Below are 15383 nucleotides of genomic sequence, written 5' to 3'. Positions count from 1 at the left end.
CCCAACCAGTCTACAAGTGTTTTTTGGACTTTGAAAAATGGCACTCAACTGTGTCCCTCTGACTATTCTGTGGGAGGTGCTTTTGAGAGTATTGGGGTGTCTGGCCCGTTGCTACAGACCATTCGATCCTTATTACAAGAACTTGATCCACATAGCCAGCAAAACACAGACTTATTCCTGGTGGTTGCTGGACTCTGCCAATGCTGCCCTTTGTTAATGTTCTGTTCATATTTATGGACAGAATTTCTAGGCATAGCCAAGTTGCGGAAGCCTTCCACTTTGGTAGTCTCAGAGATGATGTGGTTCTGTTGGCTTCATCAGGTGGTGGCCTCTGGGTCAGGGACGAGTTCATGCCCCAAGTGGAGGAGTTCAAGCATCTTGAGGTGAGTGTAGAGGGGAGCAGAAGATCGTCAGATGGATTGGTGCTGCAGCTGCAGTGATGCGGATGCTGTAGTCGTCTGTCGTGGTGAAGAGAGAGCTGAGTGTAAAAGCAAAGCTCTCAATTTACCGGTCAATCTACGTCTTTACCCTCACCTATGGCCACAGCTTTGGGTAGTGACTGAAAGAACGAGACTGCGAATACAAGTCGCGGAAATAAGCTTCCTCTGAAGGTTGGCTGGCTTCTCCCTTAGTGATAGGATTAGGAGTTTGGGCATCCGGGAGGGGCTCAGAGCAGAGCCACTGGTCCTCCACATCGAAAGGAGCCAGTTGAGGTGGTTCAGGCTACTGACAAGGATGCCTCCTTGATGCCTTCTAGGTGATGTGTTCCAGGCATGTCTCACCAGAAGGAGGCCCCAGGGCAGACCAGGACACACGGGAGATTATATCTCTCGGCTGGTCTGGGAATACCTTGATAAACTGGAGGAGGTGACTGGGGCCTGGGCTTCTCTGCTTAGGCTGCTGCCCCTGTGACCCGGTCCAGGATAAGCGGAAGAAGATGGATGGACTTTTTGTTTTTTGCAAATTTGGGGTGAAATAAAAAAATATAAATTAAAAGTCTGCATAGTGCTTAATACTAGTTCATTATATTCCGATTTAGCTACGGGATTGCAAAACTGCAGAAATTATTGCATTGATTAGTTTAATAAGATTATTTATTAGATTTAAAAACTCTCGCAAAAAACTGCGTTTATATTAGGTCCAGTTCTACTACAGCGCTTCAAAATGTGGTGAGTGTCGCTCTATTGGAATAAGCAGGAGAGATGGAGATTAAAATGTTAATCGTAATTTAGCAGAATAATCCCACAGTATAAAAATAAGATGAACGTTTTAGGATAAATTATAGACTGTAATGTACTCTGTCTTCCATCTGTCATCCTGGTGTCCTCTTGTCAGAGCGACAGTAAACACCTTTATTAAAGAGATTAATTCAAATATTATTCAAACTAGCCGCATCATCAGACACGCTTATGTTTTGCTCAAAAACACATTGAAAAATGATAGAAACTAAACATGTGACCTTCAGATATCAAGAGAGAAGAATTGTGCATCACCAAAAATAATATTTCAGACTCACAGAGCAGAGATAATCAGTCATGATCACTTTTGTTTGCACTCTGGGAGAGGAGCGAAGCAAAACTTCAGCGAGTGCAGGCACAGTGTCGTAAACCATTACTGAGCCGCCATTACGGATCGAAGTGTGTTTGCCTGTACACACTTCATAATGAATGCATCTCATAAATCCTCCCTAAATGATTCCTCCTTAAATGATTCCCACAGCTCAGACTGTCTGCTCAGTGGAGGGCGCTCATGGATCAAACCATTAACAGGAAACCAGGCCGGGGTGACGAGCAGAGGGCAACAAGCTCAGGCCCCCAAATCATCACCCCGCCCCAACCCACCACCCACTACAATCCTAATGGAAAGCAAGCAGACAGACAATTTCTTTCAATTAGCCCAAACTGGTCAGCCCAATAAATTTTAGTTTGTTCTTTAAGACGTAAGGGCCCTGTTGCATGTCCTGCTGAAAATGAAGACTAATGGGGTATTGTGGAGCTGCTGAGTGCTTGATTTCTTGCCACTACAGCACTACTGCTCACTGTTCTTCTTCCCTTCTTCCTTCAACTAACTGGAATCAGCGCTGACCAGGCAAAACACAAATGTTTAATTCATTTATTCACGACTTGGTTTCATTTTCTGTTTTAAGTATTATTCCTGAGTAGTAAGGCGGAGTCATTCATCTTAGCTTGACAACAGCTGTGAACGTGCCCATCGTTCACCCTTGGCGTTTGCTGAAGTGGTTGCACACACTCAGCAGCCCGCCGAGTTACCCTCAAGTCACTTAAAATTGAAAATCTTCTTGGGGCTGTGAGTAGTTAAATATATTTTTCTGTCGGATGAAAGGGACAGTTTATTTAAGAGATATATTCATATTCTGTATTATATACATAAGGAAATAATTATAAGTTATTAGGTCTGCTGATGCTAATAGTCAATTATATAACCTTTTAGCTCCATACCCTTCATTATGACTTGGTCTTAGTCTAATTTTTCCCTTATTAGCTCATAGCTAATCATTAGCTTTTGCGGGTTTTTTAAATTTTATAATCTACCTTAGGATTTTATTTTGTTGTACCAATGTAAGGTGACCTCGAGGGTCTTGGAAGGCACCTATAAATAAAATGTATAATTATTAGTAGTATTACTACTACTACTACAATAACATCCTGACAAGTTCCAGCCCATTCTTCTTTGGTGACTCTCTCAAGCGCTCAAGCATGGACCTTGGTTTTCAGTTAACCTCACAGACTTTCAAGGAGGTTGGAGTCAAGGCTTTGTGGAGTCCAGTCAATAATGTTCACTTTGGTCTTGTGGATGTAGTTCTTCACTAAGAGCAAAGTATGTTTTGGGTCACTGTCATGTCGGAAGACAAAGACCAGACACAGTTTTGCTGCTGACTACTTGAGGAATTCTGCCAGAACATTTACATATCCTCCTTTTATCATGATTCCTTCCCCCTTGACGAGTGTCCCTGTTCCAGATGCACTGAAGCATCTCCCACCACCATGTTTCATTTTGGGGACACTGATTTTTTTGGGTTGTAGGCTTCTCCCTCCTCTCTCCCTTATAGGCTTCTCCCTCTTTGGCCACAGCATTTTTGTGGCCAAACAGCCCTAGTTTTGTCTCATGTGATCAAAAAGGTTCCTTTTTCTAGGTTGCCCTTAGCATACTTCAGTCTGACCTGAAGGTGTCTCTTCTGCAGAAGTGGAGTTTTTCTTGGTCTGCAACCTCACAGTCCATTCCTGTGCTGCGTTGATTGCTTTCTTTTCAGTACCTATCTCTGCCAGGCTTGGTCTTTGTGGCTCTCTCTGAATTTCCTGATAATATATCTAAGTCCAGTTCTTGACACTTAGACATTTTTGCATTATGGGTGCAAAAAATCTAGGTGCACAAGTTTGAATTTATTTTGGACCTTCCTTAATCCACACAGGCTCTAAAGTGTACATGAAGGCTGAATATATTCAAACTTTTAATAGGTGAATATTCTACACATGGTTTAAATTAATTTTAACTTCACAAGGTTATCTCAGAGATCCTGAGTGACTAGCTGGTAGTTTTTCTTTACCGGCATAACATGGGTTTGTTTGATGATACTGGTTTATCCAATACTCAGAACAAGTTGGGAAGGTCTTTTAGAGCCATTTCTAAACAGGATCTTTATTGTAAGTAAGTTTAGTTTTAGTGTAAGTTTTCAGATGTGTTACCTCTTTGCCAACGTCTGGAAGAAGACCCAGACTTTCACAAAGCCCAGCAAACCTCAACTCTATTTAAAATTTTTGAACAGTGGTTAAAGGTTGGGTGTCTGCCAGGAAACCAAGCAATTTAAATAACCTTTATCAATTCTGCGAGGAAGAGCGGTCAAATATCCACAACCTTGTGTGGCTTTAATATGTATGCTGTATAATCATTCAACTCTGGAAAAATAACAGTTCAAATATAAATCATTAAACGCACTGTAAACGATGCACACTAGGTCCGACCACATCTAAGCGCTTTTCAGGACTCGTTAACACTTTACTTTATCAAGGTTGCTGTTCACAACAATACTCACGACTGCAGCTTTCCAGCTCACAGCCACCCATGCACCACCACCACGAAGACCCGATGACCCAGTTCACTGGTTTTAAGCTGGTGAGGCGTGATTGGGGATGCCACTCAGGTGCAGATGCCGCTTGGGTGCATCCGCCTACCCCGCAGCCACGCCGCAGACCACACCCCGGCACAAGCACCAAATTACAATGACATCCATCAGTCATGACTGTTTACTTCGGAATATGACACACACACACACACACACACACACACACACACACACACACCTGTAAACATTAAGTAAAAGTGCTGATTAGGAATAAAATATTATATTTTTTAAATGTTGTCACTATGTTACTATACTTGACGCATGCTCAATATTCCAGGTAAATTAATCCCAGAATGTCGATTCTGTTCATCTGGATGTGGGATTGGGAGAAATGTTTCGTCCCTCATCAGCTCAGGTCAGGTGACTTCTTCAGTCTTAGCTGACTGCAGGTTTCCCCAACCTTATAAACAGGATACTTTTATAATGACTGAAAATGGCACCACTGACTAACAATGAGCTGTGAGTTTTCTTTTAATGATCGTGAAATTAATGTCCAAGAAAAAAAAAAAACATGCAGTCAGAACAGACTCAGCCTTTTGAAATATGCTGTTACTACTTGTGGACCCATGGACAGTTGGTATTTCACTGTGGAATTTAAAGGCGTCAACAGGACAACTTCACCAATCAATAACATGCAAATCAATGTATAACTTTTATGTAATGTGTTTTTTGTTTGATATTCTGTCTCTCTACATTACAATGAAACTACCATAAAAACGAGACATTGCTCACTTACAAAGAAATGAACAAACTTACAAATTTACAGGGGGTCAATTATTTTCCCCCTTGTAGCAATGTTTTGTGTTGGGCCTGTAATCATTAAAAATGTTTAATGATTTATAATTACTATTTTTTATTTTTACATTTCTAATTTTCCCCCAGAAGTTCCAAATTAAAAGAAGAAAACTAATAACATATAAGAAAGTGTCCATTCCATTTGGCTATTATATAAACTATTAATTCATTTGATTTATCTATATTATAATACATATCGTTATTGGGATTTGAACCTTTGATTGCAAGCCATAGCTCTATACGCTTCTCTGCTTGGCAATCCCACGACTGACCTCTGGTGGCAGTGCTGTGCACGACAAATTCTGTTGGCTCCTGTACTTTGATCTAAGGCGAGGGGTTGTATATTTTTAATGGTATTGAAAATAATTGTTTTTTCAATTAACCTCAACTACGCTTTTTGGGGTGGTTGTAACTCATGAGGTAGAGCAGGTCATCTGCTAATCAGAGGGTTGGTGTTTGATAAACGTGTGAGGTGCAAATATTAAGTGGCATGGACATTTCTCATACACTCAAGTACAAGTAACTCAAAATTGCATTTTAATTTATCCTGCATGCATTTATCCTAAGCAAAGAAGAGAAGATGAACCAATATAAAGAAAATACCGTTAGATGCCACTTTAGAAGAATGGACATAAAAGCAATGCTGATAACAACAACAAAGAAAAATAATCTGAGGTGTGCTTTCCATCAAACACTGATGTATGGCAGATCTCCGGGTGACCGGTTGTTGATGAGGAAAGAAACAAAGTTGCTTTGTCATACAAAGAAATATTAACTACAAGTAAACACGGGACAAGAAGACATTGATTTTACAATTCAAGCTTCAATCAAAGAGAATTATGGATGGCAATACTACTGTGATTTTCCTGTGCTGCTCATTAAACTTAACATCCATAGTGTACGTCTCCCTTCAGGGGATGTAGGAAAAGGATTTACTAGGTAGGTTAAATACAGTTCAATACTTCAGAAGTGAAGTCACATGACTGGGTAGACAGAGAGTGGGAGAAAGGAAGAGGAAGTAGGACAGTCAGAAAGGGAGAAAAGAAAGGAGGATTCACATAAATACAAGGACAGAGAGGAAGAGAGAGAAAGAAACTCCTTTATTATAGCCTCAACAGATAAACTATGCATCAAAGTGTAGCGTTTATTGAAAAACCATTTTTATGTGTGCTTTGAGGGCATGAAAATGAGAGCCCTATGGTTCAAACACATCAATACAACACTGCAGAAGCCGATGTATTTTCCCCCCCTTTTTCCTTTTTTTTCCCACTTTTGCTGCAAGATTCCCAATCAGATCTTGTGGCTCCCTGCAGGCTTTTATGCCAGCCACAAATGGTGTGACTGCCAGACTGACAAACATGCAATCAGTCAGAGTGGAGAAGGAAAAAAAAAATCCAGCCTCTCTCTCACCCAGCCTCCTATCACAAAGGCACTTTTAATAAGCCCCATGAAAAAGAGCAAGTAATCCTTTGTAATGATTTCATTAAATGCCCTCATCACACCTGGAGATAATTCCATTATGATTGTGGCAATAAAATTAGGTTTTCATCAAGACCTGCAGACAGAAGGAGGGAAAGCTATTATTCCTCTCATATTCATATATGACGTTGCCTCTAATATTATGATATTAGGCTATTTGGCAGAATTTATGATGCTTCAGTCAATCCATAATGCTAGTGGAGAGTTTTCCCCTCTGACAAAAACTAGACACACTAAAAGTGCTTTATGTTGAATCTGCAGTAGAGGAAAAAAGAAAAAAAACTTAAGTCTTATCAATCACATGAAATAGAGAAACTGCTGCATTTGTTGGTACTGCATATTTTCAACATTTTGAGAATATTTGGCAGTAAAGTCACATATCATTTCTTTTGCTTTTTCCTCCTTGTTCACCTCTGATTCAGGTGTTTTTGCCTTAACACCCTCAAAATAAGAGTTAAACACATGCTGTTGATGAAACTGCAAGCTAAAGCAAAATTTATCAAAATAAATGTTACAAACATCTTCTCTTTGGAAGTGTAAATGGAACAAGGGAAGTGAGGACACATCTGACACTTTTTCCTTCCTTTCGTTCATCGCCACATTATTGTGGTGGAGGGGTTTGTACGCCTGAGTGATCCCAGCAGCTATGTTGTCCAGGGCATTAGCCCCGGTAGGGTCTCCCATTGCAAAGTGTTTCCTGGTGAGGGGCTAGACAAAGTGGGATTCAGAAGACTCCAGTAAAGAAGAGACCAAAGAGCTGTGTTACCTGTCTGATTTCAGGGCTTTTGTTGGATCAATCCTGGCAGACGAAACTGGTTCTTTAGGCTTTGAATGTCACCTTTTTTGTTGGGGAAGGAGCCTGAAGAGCAAGTGCATACATAGATATAGTCCGATTCACCTTAACATACAGCTCAACCACTCTCCTGGAAAGAGGCTGGAGTGTATCCCACATTGTAGATACCCTAAGTAAAAGGAATAGATGGGTATATTTGTATCACCCTTGCTCTGTGTCTGTAGTTTGGGGCACAAACAAGTACCTCATCTACCCGCGCTTGTTCTGCTGGCACCAATCTGCTTCCATAAGGTGCCTGTTGTGGCAGCAACCCAAGACCCAAATGATGGACACAAGATGTGAAGGAAGCCATTAGGCTAAGGAAGTAATCTTACCAGGTACTGGCAGTAATTGAAGCAAAGACTCAGGTAAAGGTGGAGTTCAGCTTTCAGTTAGCCTTGAAGTGATTTTGGCAAACTGTCAGGTGACTCATAAGGAGCAGTCCTTCCTGCCCACACGCTATAAAGTGGGGAGTGAATGCTGCTGACCTCCACAGAAGACATAGTTAGGGGGGAAACCCAGTGACACTCTCTGACACCCTGCCTATCTGCCCTATCACTGTGGCAGAGTGATAAAGGTGGTTTAAAAGAAAAAAGGTAAGACCCCTGGGGTGGATGCCCCACCTTTGCCAAAGCTCTGAAAGCTGTGTTGCTGTTTTGTTTGACATGCCTCAGTAGCATTGTGTGGAAGGGGCAGTGAACTCCCCCTTTTCTTTTAGAAGGTCCAGAAGGCTGTCGATTGTTCTTACACAAGCTGTAAATGTTATTATGTCATCTAAATAGAAATAACACGCAACCCCCCCTATTAGAAATGTGCGATTTATTTATTTGTTATATTTTTAAATTCTTAAACACTTGATCTGTTTTTTGAGTGAGCAGAAAATCAGCATCACGAGGTGTGCACACACCAGAGCTTTTATAATCTGAGATATGAGCCGACATTCAGAGGTCTGGAGCCAGGTCAGTCCTGTGCAGGTAGAATAATTAGTCTTTTTTATTTTTTAAAAAAAATTGCTTTAAGAGCAGGATTTGTAAGCTACATAAAGATAATTAATTCAGATATGCTTTATGCAGCAGTTTCGTCTCCTAATTAATTAACTGCAAATAATAAGTTAATGATCAAGGCAATATTAAATAAATTCTACTGCTTAGAAGTATCAGACACATTAATGTTAATAAAATGAACAGTATGCAGGTATTTCAAATGCATTTTTTGGATGGATTTGGATAAACATCTAAAATCAAGAGTAAGAAAGCAAAGAAAAAGGGAGGGGGGGGGGGGGGGGAGTTATTCCAAAGTGTACCAAACAGGACTTCACCATTGCCAATATTCTGTCAGCTGGCTGTGGGGAGGTAGAGTATAGTACAGTATGGGGTCTCTGCAGAACTATTATTATTACAAGGATTTTGGTACAGCAAAGAAAACGTGACAAAGGAGAAACAGTGAGGATACTGTGTGCTGTGTGGAGGAATGGGAAGCTATGTGTTTTTGGCATTCATGTCACAGCCCTTTTGAAAAATGCATCAAAGCAATTGCAGAACTCGAGGGACTCAGTTTGGGCACACAAAGTCGTGACCACCATCCAAACCTCAGTGGTAAGGATGGGGGGAGGAGGAGAGGGGTGCTGCTTATGGTTGAGGGTTTAAAATTCCTGCCGCTTAATATTAAAAACGAGCTCTCCACCATACCATGGCAACACAAATTCCCGTAATTTCTGTGGATGTGCCTCTTAAGTTCCAAGATGTGTGTACGTGTGTGCATGCACATGCCTGCTGTGCTATACAGTGTACTGAAACAATTTGTCAGTGGCAGTGGCTTGTATATTTTATGCCTCCTGAAAAACTTGGAAACAGATTGTGTTGTTTTTCATGCTTACATTCACACATGGCTATTAGCCGAAATGCCTTCTGCTTTAAGAAGAACTCTCTCTTCCACCTTCTGCTCGGAGAAATCACAAATAACGATGGCCCCAGTCTAACTATGACTTTCTTACATGTGCACTGACTGTTAGAAATTGAAATGAGATCACTCGCAGATGGATAATTCCCTGCAGATGTCGTACTCCCCACTTATCTTCTGCTTTGCAATTCTTGGCCAAGACTAAAAAGAAAAATAAGTTCATCTCTCTGTATGGTTAAAAAGAAGCAAAGATCATGCTGTTATAGTTACAGCTTCCATAAAAGTCATAAGTTGGATTTCAGTCAACATGTGGAGATAGGTCACATGTTAAAGTGACTGGAACTGAAGCCTCACTGGTTTCTTATCAATGCTGGTGTTTATCCCAAAAGATTATGATTTTTTTTTTTAGATGCAAAAAAAAAAAAAAAAAAAAAATTTTTTTTTGCTTCTGGCTTTATTGGACAATAAGTGTAGATGGACAAGAAAGCATTTCGAGAGTTGAGAAAGTCGAAGATCCACTCTCTCTGGGTCGGTGCTCGAGCCTGGACCGGTGCATTCTTGCCATACAGCACACAGCCACCGCCTCACCCACTGCACTAAACCAGCACCCCAGAACAGACTGTCATTTGTCCAACAGTCAAAACTCTGAGCTGCTGATTAACTTCCCCTCAATTAATCCAAAATTTGCTCGTATTTCAGATGCAAAGTCAATTAACAGAATCCTGTTGTGTCCTGAATGTTTTGACATTCCTGTACTGTAATCGTTTTATTAACTGCTGACCAGTAAGTCCATAACAAAATTTTAATTACTGATACATACTATCCCAAAAGTATAATATCCCAACCTGAGACAAACAGCAGTGATATGAACTGGGTTAAGCCTCAGTCACAAAGACCTATAGACTGGTCAACGATTGCCTGGCAACCACAGGTCATTTGGGAAAACTGTGTTTTCTCTGACTGGTTGTAAAGAGGTTTTGATAATGGCAAGGTGAAAAAAAAAAAAAAGGTGTTGCACCAAACAGTTTGCATGGACGACATGCAAATAAAGGTGACTGTGGTAACCCAGTAACCTAGTTTTTTGGAGCAGCATTGTATGCCTCTTTGTGACCAGTGTCATACTAGCAGCTGCCTGTAACCTCCCACAACCACTCTGAAACCAGTTGCAGAATGCACATTTTTCCCCGGGATGCCAAATGACTGCTGACCGCCACCTGTTCAAACTATCATGGAGTTAGAAACACCGTAGTTCATTGCAGCACTAAAACAGAGAGACTAATTAACCCTCAAATTCACTCTAAAATTTATACATATGATTAATTTTGAATTACTGAATAACTAACTTAACAACATAGCTAGGCTCCAGCCCCCCAACCCCCGATCCCAAATTGGATAAGCAGAAGAGAAATGATGGATTTGGATAGTGGAAAGAAACAGGAGTACCAGACAATTATAGAGCAGCAGAGTCCAAACACAGTCCTAAACACTGCACCAAAGAAGAGTAAGAAAAACTACAAAATGCAGACATGCGTCCAGGTTGAACTCAAGCCGCCATCACCACACCCTCCACCTCTGTTGGAAGTCTTAGCTGTTTGGCTCTGTTCTTTATGTTTACCTTTGTTTTCTTGATAATCCCACTGCAGAAACTCACAGTACTCCAACATGTTAAACTGCCACGGGGAGCTTTACACATCCATTGGTGTGCAGTATGCAGAGCTGCAGATGCACCTGTCAGGATCTGAATGTCAGTGACTTCTTACTGAACCTGAATAAAACAGAAAAAGCAAACAAAAATAATGTTAATCAAAAACAGTTGTGTGTTTTTAGAAAATATATTCAGTTGCCTGTGTTTGACATAACCAAGCTACTTTTTCAGCGTAGTAGATCCTCAAAGCCAACAAATATAGATTTTACAGGTTTTTCTGAAAGACACCCCCCCTCCTCCCCGACAAAGAAACTGTAATCCTTAGCCCCCATAAGAAGTAATATTTGATGTGCATATTATGTTTTATCTAAGCACACAGGATTAGGTGCATGATTCTGACAGCCAAACATTCTTGGTTGATATCCAATTTAATTTCCCCAGATATGACACCGGAACATAAAGCATCTTACGGTGCACCATGTCTTTGTGTTGTTGTAGTGTGGAAAAGAACAGAAATTCTCTTTTGGGTTTCACACAACTATGTGACACTGCACCATGCTGAAAATCTAAAGTGTCAGGAATATTTACCCTTAGAAATTACAGCAGGAAAAAGTCACTGTTAATTACAATTATTCATGAGAGAGCTTTAAGGGGAAAAGAGTTGCAAAATGAAACTAGAAAGCTAAGATTATTATCACAGAGTACATTCAATGTAAATTATATGCATTAGAGAAGAGCGTCTGCCTCACTTTCCTATGTGTAAAATTCAATAGCGGCATTGCAGTACTAGAAATGGGTCAAATTTTTAAATAAACAGTGTCACAGTCAATCTCTGTTCAATAATGTGCTACAATCACAGGAAAGGAATCACTAACACAGCCATCTATTATTCGGACACTATCCTGCAGGGATCACATGTACGGGTCGCCACTTATTTGTACATGTTCAGGCTTATAGTTTGGAAAAGGCTCGCGCGTTCCCTGAACGTGTCACACTTGTGACTCATGACTGCCCTCTACACTCAGAAATGAAAGGAAAACATGTTGAAAATTTATAGGGGTTCTGAGTGTGTGCCAGGTCACCAGGTGGATTTCGAGCATGCGTCAAGTTACATGACCTTACTGCAGTATGGTGTGTATTTCTCCAAGTGTGTTTGTTTGTGAGAGGCAGAGGTGGAGAGAGCAAAGCACTGAGAAAAGTAGTGAGTTTCCAAATGTATTAAACCATGTGTAAAATGATGGGACAATTTATTACATGACAAACTTTCTTTTTTATTTGTTTTTGACATTGTAGATGTTCCACTTCAAATTTGAACAGATGCATGGCTTCATTTTTGCTCCAGGTTCATATCTAACCAGACTGATTGCACATATATACTTGTTTTAATATACATGATTCACATACATACACGGCTCGACGACAACATTATAACCATCTGATTAATGTTGAGTAGGACCCCTTTACTCCAAAGAAGCTTAGTGTGGTGTTTTTGGTTAATCCTTTAGGCCATGGGAGTTTGTAGGCTGGGTCAGTGTCTTGGACTTTTTGCTTGGGTTCCTCCAACCATACCTAAGCTGATTGTGCGATACGGTGCAAGGCATTATCTCGCTGGGGGATTATCTGCAGTTACTGTCAGTGTGCAGCTATGCCGAAGTTTGGCGGTTTGTGGAAATGATTCATGTTTTTCACTTAACCTGTCAGTGTTTTTAATGTCGTGGCCAGCCAGACAGTGTATATCTATATCTACTGCACATACTGCACAAAAGACAGTCTAACATCTATCTCACCACACATGGAGGAGTGGCACCTTGTGATTTGAGTGTAGTGGGTGGGTAGCCTGTAGATTTGCATCTCGGGCCTCAGTCACATGAGCAAGAACAATCAGCACCAATCTGGCAACCGCCAATCATGAGGAAAAAAAAAAAAAAAAGCACATTCCCTGACTGATAGGGATGAGATTCTTGGAGATCACAGTCCATTGCCAGGTTGCAAAGAGCGTACTGTGTTCGCCTTGCTATGGTCGCTTGGAGATTTCTCATTTAAAAAACAAACAAACAAAAAAACGTTTGCTTTCAAAGAAAAAGTTCCAACTTTCGCTTTGAAGGTAAAATTCTCCATTTCCAGTTTGTGTTGCACTTTTCACAGTCCCTACAGCTCAGTTGCTGCAGAAAAGTTGGACTCTTCCATGGAAAATACACAGGAGCTTCCATCGTCTTTCAGCAACCATTTGCCAACTGGTCAAGAAATACATATTTTTCCCTCATGATGATTGGTTGCCACATGATTACCCATACCTCTAGTCCTCTATGACTGGGACTTTAACCTTTTATTTTTGCAACAAATAGACAGCAGATGTTATGAAGAACTTTATGGATATGTGCCAGTATTTTTCTCTACAAAAATTAATTTTTCTTTTTGCCATTTTTCTAGAAATATAGACACAAGATTCACATCCAGCATTGTGCAGGGTCAAAACTGGAGTCAGACCCATCCCACTGTATCCATTCTTACAAAGAAAATCTCATTAAAAGCCAGCCTTTCTCTTAGCTACATATCACCAGTGAGAAACATTTGGATATTGCAGTCTGCCTCTTATTATAAACACTCGGCTTGCAATCTGTTAGGGGGAACAATGGAAGAGACTGATAAGGGAGGGGGAGTATGTATTGACTTTTTCTCTCACCTCTTTCGTCTTAATGCATCTCATTTTCCCCCCCAACCTCTTTTTGTTCAACACCTTTCCTTCCCCATCAACCTTCATCAATCTCTCTATCCTTGCTGGGTGAAAAATTGCACCCATTACCTTTGTCATGTGGTATACAGAAATAGCATTCTTTTCCACTGACAAGCATCAGGTAAAACAACTTAGGGTGACTCACAAGACTCCAGGACGAAAGCACAAGAGCATAAATCAATCCCAGATATTTCACAACTTTGATGCAGTAAACATGTTAAAAGTTCAGGAAATGGGGGCAAATTATGCAGCGTCCAAGCCGAGCCGTGACACGTGGATGGAAGGATCTGTTATCCTTGTTTCTTTTAGATGCACTGATACAGAATTTCAGGACGAATTAAAACTATAATAACAACATCTGTATTCTTCCTCCAACCAGGTTCCAACTCTCATTCTGTTCTTGAGTTAATGAATAATGAACAGAAAAATGTTTTTGAATAGTGTGTTACAGTGTTCTTGACCTTTAACCACCAAATTATCATCAGGCCAGCCTTGAGTCCAAGTGGATGTTTGTCTCAAACATAATATAAATAAGAAAGAAAATCAGGATGGCTTTGAGGTCTCAGTTACCCTGACCCATGTCCACCACAAATCTACATTTGAAGAAATTCCCCTCAAGATAAATCACATTCACATAGATGAATGGGTGAAAAGACAGGTGAACAACCCTGTGGCTGGTGAAGTACGGCAGCTATAATATTTATCCTATAGGTTAATTAAAAGAGTTTTCCAATGCTCAGAAAACCTTCAATGCTGCAAGCATTCAGCTAATTCTGAGACAAAGGGCCCATCGAGCTCAATTTGAGTACTTGGACTTGAGTAAGAAAAATAAATAAATAATGGGGTGGTTTCCCAGACTGGTGTTAAATCAGAAGCCACTTAAACCAGCTTTCTTAGTTGTGGCTTGAAGTAGTATCATAAGAGGGCTGGACCAGTAAAGCTGCCCTTTCTGTCAGTATAAAGACATTTAACTAAACATTTAATTCCTGAGATATTTTAATATCAGAAAAAGAAGAAAAAAAGAATTTAAACAGAAAGTCTCAGTTTCTCTACAATGCAGGCCGATTCCGGCCCCCAGGCCTTATGTTTGACATCCGTTACCTAGACTTAACCTAGTCCTGGATTATTTAAACAGATTTCCTGAAGACAAATTGGAGCTACTCCAGGACTAAATTAAACCTCCAGGAGTTAAGTTTAATTTTAGATTAACGTCATTTGTCAAAGAAGATCAATGAGTTACTTGCACTATATTAATGACGATCAGTGAGCATCACCAGCCAGACAAATTCTTCCTGACATTTTTATGCAATTTGATTAAATGAGTTCTTATTCGTTAAAGATGCTGCATTGTCATTATCACAACAGCTGTTTTACCGTCAGCAGTGTGGATGCCAAGCTCCCGCGGCAGCAGTCTGATAATCCAGATGTATTAATGAGTTGCATACAGAGATGATTTTGTAGAATTAGTTAAAAGTAGAACATATTTCATATCAGATGACACAGGAGCAACTGAAAGTTTGCATTTTCTTTTTCTATTTTCAAAGTTGAAAGTTTTCATATACTTAGTGTAAGTGCGTATGATGCCTGATCTGATCATCATCGTCATCATCTGTTATGTTCTTCAAGGCTGCTGATTCCCTTTCCTTATTTGTAGGTCCTTCATCAGTTTTAGACTGTTCATGAATCAGCAGCAGTTTTTTTTAATTCATTGTTATATTCTTCCTCAACATATGTGCAGGACCTCTACTATCATGCCATCTCAGCGATTTCACAAAAAAGTAACAAGATGAAGCCAACAAATGTTACCTGAAATCAATGAATTCTTCCCATAGATTCTATAGATTTCTACAGTTTTTCC

Source organism: Astatotilapia calliptera, chromosome 5, assembly GCF_900246225.1.
Source record: "Astatotilapia calliptera chromosome 5, fAstCal1.2, whole genome shotgun sequence".
In the NCBI taxonomy this organism is placed as follows: Eukaryota; Metazoa; Chordata; class Actinopteri; order Cichliformes; family Cichlidae; genus Astatotilapia; species Astatotilapia calliptera.
This window is presented reverse-complemented; position numbering follows the sequence as displayed.